This window comes from Empidonax traillii, unplaced genomic scaffold (genome assembly GCF_003031625.1).
Source record: "Empidonax traillii isolate 1590-97213 ecotype Southwest subspecies unplaced genomic scaffold, ASM303162v1 scaffold128:size1411021, whole genome shotgun sequence".
In the NCBI taxonomy this organism is placed as follows: Eukaryota; Metazoa; Chordata; class Aves; order Passeriformes; family Tyrannidae; genus Empidonax; species Empidonax traillii.
The window spans coordinates 946,380-952,379 of NW_020955321.1; positions in this window are offsets into that span (position 1 = coordinate 946,380).

Below are 6,000 nucleotides of genomic sequence, written 5' to 3' on the forward strand. Positions count from 1 at the left end.
CACACCAAGTTTTTCTGCATTCCTGTGGGTTCAGCAGGGTCTGACACTGCTTACCCTTTGTTCAGGTGCCTTTTGTAGGAGGGAATTCTGTCTTGTAGCTCAAGGACACAGGGTTGTACCTTGTCTTTGAAGACAGTATTTGTGTTCCACATCAGGCTGCAAGGAGTGTTTCCAGCAACATTTGAGACTATAGTTTAGACCCCAGTGTGGTTTGAGGTCTGCAATACATTAGAAGCTCAGGTCTGTGGCTGCCCAGCAGGTTTCATGAGAAAACATTTCTAAGTATTTTTGTTTCCCTTCTGAAAACTTCCTTAGGAAGAAGCTACTGCTAATTTTAGTAGGTGAATGGTGTTGCATGGCACATGGCCAAGAGGATTGTCGTTTTCTGAATGGTAACATCTTTCACTTTGCAAATTGTACAAATTGTAGTACTGAGCAGCAGAAAAGCAATACAAGTGGTTCTTCAGGAAATGCTGATATGTGAACCTGTTTGCAAAAACAGCTCCATGCAGTCACTGCTTTTTTAATGCTCATTAAAAAATATATATATATATAAAAAAAATCAATCGTCATTCCCAAGCAGATCTAAGCAAAGGAGAAATCATCTCCAGGTGAAGGCTAAAGTTCACCATCCTTCTGAGTACATCAGGGCTCATGTATCCCTTTATCTCCATAATTATGTATGCTTTTGATATGGAAGGTGAGCCGAGCAGTTTGACCGAGTTCAGCATGGAGATCTGGGATTTCTTTGAACTGCTCACCCCAGAGTTCAGCTCTGGACTGCAAAGCTCTGTGTCCCTGAAACAGACTCAGGGCCAGCAGTTAACAGGCAAGCTCTGTGTGTATCCCCCCGTGGTCAGCAGCTTCTCTGCCTGTAATTGCGCAGATACATCAAAAGCAAAATTTTTTTAACAACATCTCTCTGGAGAATAAATGAGGGAAGAAACAGTGGAGCTGTTTTTCCAGTTGGCGTGGATCTCTGTGTGGTTGCTGGATGTGAGGAGATGGACAGCTTCCTTCGCACTGGGTGGGGCTTTCAGGAGCATCCTCCTCTCCCTTTTTCCTTTGGCAAAGGGAAAGGGGGCACGTTGCTGTTTTGCTGTGGGAGGTACAGCTCCCTCCAGGAGACCTAATGCCCGAGATTTAATTTGTCAGGAGCTTATTAAAAGTGACTGTGATTTACAGACGTGGTTTCAATCCTGTGATGGGCAAATCCACGCTGAGCACACTTTGTCCTGGGACTTCCCGTCCTCCAGCTGTCCCCCATCCAAGCTGCTTCACAGCTAGAACAAAACCTGGCCAGGCTTATCTGGTAGCACGGAGAAAGATGTTTTTAAAGGAACAAATTGGAAGGAAGGAGGTCAGAAGAAGCAGTCCTAGGTGGCTCAGGTGCTCTCTAATGCATCGAGATATTTGCAGACTGTCACCAACACCGGTGGCAAAGTGAGCAAACAGTACAGAAATGAAGGACCGAGGTATTAACGCTCGTGTCAGAGGTCATTGCACAAATGACTTAATCTGTCACTGAAATAAGGGGTCGGAAAAGTCATCCATATCAAGGAAAATGTACACTTTTGATGGGTTTGAGAGGGTGTTTTTCCTTCAGAAAGCAGCATGTGGTAAGTGAGTTACTGACATGCCGGTAATTCAAAGGAGGAGAGTTTTGAATCCCTGCTGTGCAGCCAAATGACAACATAATACCGTTAGGAAAGGAAAAAGGGAACCTCAGTCATGGGCCTTCTATGCTCTATATTCTGTAACAACAAGCAACACCGAAACAACACTCATACAGCAGGAAACCTCGAGTTTCTCCTGCGGTTCTCAAAAGTGGAATGAAAGTGAGCGAGTGAAAGATTTTAGGTGCAAATTGACTTGTTGGGTTTTGCCAGCCAAGCTTTTTGAAAATGGATTTATTCCAGGAGGGAGTAAAAATAACTTTATATTTATTGGTTTTCAATATAATGGAAAATATCCACTTGTAAATCACTGAAAGAGTAGGCTTTCAATCTCTTTACTCTTTTATTATTTTTTTCTTTTTTCCCAGTTGTCTCAACCAGAAAAGCACAATTGCAGAGAAATGCAAAATGGGGGAGAAACCCCCAAGCAGTTAAATACTGGTTTTTGACAAATTTTTGTTAATTTTTTGACAAATTCAGAAAACCTTTAAAGGGAATATTTTTTTTTTAAACTTTTCAACCCAGTTTATTTGATTAAAAAAAAAAAAAAGGAAAGAAAAAAAAAATAGGTGTGAATTCTTGATGTGAAATTCAGGCTCACAAGTGGCACAAGGATAAACTGCACCTAAAGGCACTGGGCCCTGCTGTCAGCCAGGCAGGATGGGGGAGACACATCACACCTTGCTCCGAAAAATGTGAAGGTGGATTTTAGTCCATCACTCGTGTTATTGGTGATAAAAGAAATGTGCTGTTGGAGGAGGTGTAAGGGGAACTCAAAGACTTTCCTTAGGCACTGTGGAACAGCTCAGTAACCTTGGTGGGAATGTACAATCCATCATTTGGTTTTTCAAAATGCAACGTGCAAAAAAAAAAAAAAAAAAAAGAGAGGATACGATATGAACCTCTCTTTATATTTATCTATGTTTTTATTTATTTCAAAAAGAAGCCAAACCAGCAACTCTGAAAAGTCATCAGCATTTACCAGAAGGCAGCCAGCCCTACATCTATATGATTGCTACTGACATTTGGGTTAGAGCCTTGAGTTTTTCCCAGAGAACACGTTGTCTCCTGGGATTTCTTCCCTAACCAGGGAGAGTAATGGAAACAGTGTCAGGATAAGCTGTTCAGATAAGTGTTTGCCAGCCATCTAGTTTTATGGTTACTTGGAGCAGTCTGCTATGTATTCTTTGTGAATTATATTTCCCCCTATAAAGAGAGTTTGGTTAAGGCAAATAACTTTTTATTCCACCGTCAGCCCTATTCATCCGTGCCTGGAACGAGATGTCAGCTGTCTTTGAACATGAGAGGGTCTAATTTCTTATCAGCTTTAGCAAGATGATCTTTTTCTTCTGTGGATTTATCAGAGCTGAGTGATGACTAACAAAAAGTCATAACCCAAATGGCGACAGCCCGAAGGCCCCCAAGCCACAACTATTTGTAGACAATAATCCCAAATTAGTAACGTCTGGAACCACGAAGGTTCTGGAACCACTAATCTCGTAACCATATGTGTGAACACCAGCCAGCAGCAAATCCCCTCCCAGGGGGAGCACCCAACTGAACGTGGGAATCACAGGGTCAAACGTCCCTGATTGCTGGAGGTACAGACCTTGGACATCTGCTGCTCCTTCTGACTGCCAGGCCCCACCTGCTGACCTGAGAGAAGACCAGAAAAGTGAAGTCCAATGTTCCCCCCACTCTGAAATGGTGTCCCAAGTGATTCTTGGGCCCATACTGCTCTACCTGGTGTTCCTTGCTATATTACTGCTGAAAAATACCTGGCACTTGTTTTTTCTTGTCTCAGCTCACAGCTGCAATTTCAGGGCAATGGAAAGCCTTGAGCTTTTGTGTGGATTTCTGGATATTGCTTTGCTTGAGGAAATAACAAAACCAAACCATTATTTCATTGTAAGGTTTTCAAAACGAAGTTTTCCACTGCCATTGAAATGAAACATGCTTTTATTTTAAAATTTGCCTCTGCTGTCATTTAGCTCCCCTCCATCCAACCCAATATGTTCAACCTGAATTCCACTTAAAAAATAATAGTAATAATTGCTGAATTGCTTTAACACATTGCTTAGAAGGACTGGGCATCCCAGACTGTGGTTTTGGAGGGGAGTTGCTACTTGGGACTATTTCCTCCTGCAAAATATCTCATTTTAAAGACCCTCTGAGGAGTGCTGATGCCACCAGCCAGCTGGCAGTCCTGGGCAATGCAGTGCTGGTTCAGCATTTTGTTGGGTTCCAGATGTTTGCCAACCCTAGGAGGGCAAAATGGTGCAGAACATATAAAATTGGGATTTAAATATGCTTTATATTGCAAATGAACCAAGCAACTGCTGTTCTATTCCACCCCACTAAGCAGTAAAACTTCACACTACCACCACAAAAGTAATAATTACCTGCTCCTGGCTGTCATGTGCACAGAAGTGTTAGAAAGTGTCTTGGTTTTGTCTGGGATGGAGTTAATTTTCTTCCAAGTGCCTGGTACAGTGATGTGTTTTGGATTTATTATGGGAATAGTGTTGATAACACACTGATGAAGCAGCACTTGTTTCTCTTGAGTTTTATTCCCTTTGCTCTTTTTGCTGTTTTCCTCTTTATTACTACTACTACTATTATTAATACTACTATAATAATATTTTATTTTTATTATTACAGTCATTCTCTCAACCCAGAGCTTTTACCTTTCTCCACCCCATCCCACTGGGGGTGAGGAGAGAGGGGTGAGCAAGCAGCTGTGTGGGACTCGGTTGCCAAGCTGGGGTTGAAACCACAGCGTTGAGAAATACTTGGCAACTTCAAGCATGACTGACAGTGTTTTCCAAAAACCTCTGGCATGTCAGTGTGGAATTCAGCATGGAGCATCAGGGAAGGATGCTGACCACGTCTGCCCACATATTTGGGTTCTTGCTTTGAGGTCAGCCTTAGGAGCTCTGTCCGGGTCTGTTGCCTGCAAATCTGACATCCCAGCTCGGGGCATCCCTCAGCACTGGGGGAGTTGGCAGATGACACCAGGCTGAGTGGTGCTGTTGACCAGATGCCATCCAGAGGGCCCGGACAAGCTTGAGGAGTGGCCCATGGGGATCTCATGGGGTTTAACAAGACCAAGTGCAAGGTGCTGCACCTGGGTTGGAGCAATCCCCAGCATCAGGGGAGAGGCTGAGAGAATGTTTTGTTAAGCCTGGAAAACAGAAGACTTCAGGGTGACCTAATTCTGGCCTTTCAGTACCTGAAGGGAGCTGACAAGAAAGATGGAGAGGGACTATTTACAAGGCTCTGTAGTGACAAGACAAGGGGGAATGGCTTCAAACTGACAGAGAGTGGGTTTAGATTAGGTATCAGGAAGAAATTTTTCTCTATGAGGGTGGTGAGGCACTGGCACAGGCTGCCCAAAGACGCTGTGGTTGCCCCATCCCTGGAAATGCTCAAGACTGGATGGAGCTCTGAGAAATCTGGTCTAGAGAAAGGTGTCCCTGCCCATGGGAGGGGGACTGGAACTAAATGATCTTTAAGATCCTTTCCAACCCAAGTCATTCTATGATATAGTGCTGTGTCTGTAAAATTATGGACTCAATTTTAAGTCCTGGGCTGCAGCTCCCTGGATGAAGGGCTTGGTTTGTGGTCTGCTCCAACTGTGCATCCTCCTTTTATTTTGAACACCACTTCTCTCTAAGGGTGAATGCCATTCTGTGAACTTGCAGCTTGCAGAATACTTTTTGTCTATTTCCTTTCAAGAGTTTTGACAAAATCTGTCACTCTTGGATATAAACGATCATACCTGCACAGCATTGGGGTGACTGAAGCAAGTAGGGCAGGTCTTTAACTTTTTAATTGTTTCACAATTCTTGTTTTGTCCTGGCAATACAATGTCCATCATTAACAGCAATGCTGTGCTTTTGTGTGCATAACTAGAAGCTGTTAATTAGGCAACTGTAGGGGAACAACAACTGAAAAGTGTAGGAGGAAAGCAAAAGGATCGTTACTCATGTTTTGTTGTGTTTGAGCCCTTCTCAGTAAACAGGTAGAGAAAAAGAAAGACTAATGTCTGAAAAGGGTTTCTTTCCCAGCGGCTGTGTTTGGATCTGCTCAATAGATGGATTTCTTTGTACCCTTATGAATGCTACAATAACAACTGCCCTCCTTTTTTTTAGCATGATAATCGCACCGAAAATGTTAATCTTGCTAAGCATTATAATGCCTAAGGGAAAAGAAGAATAAGGTGTCCTGCTGTTAGGTGCTGCACAGCCCCTGCCCGGATGTGCAAGGCAGACAGGGAGTGTGGGAAATGGATATGATACAGCTCCTGCTGTTAGGATGTAGT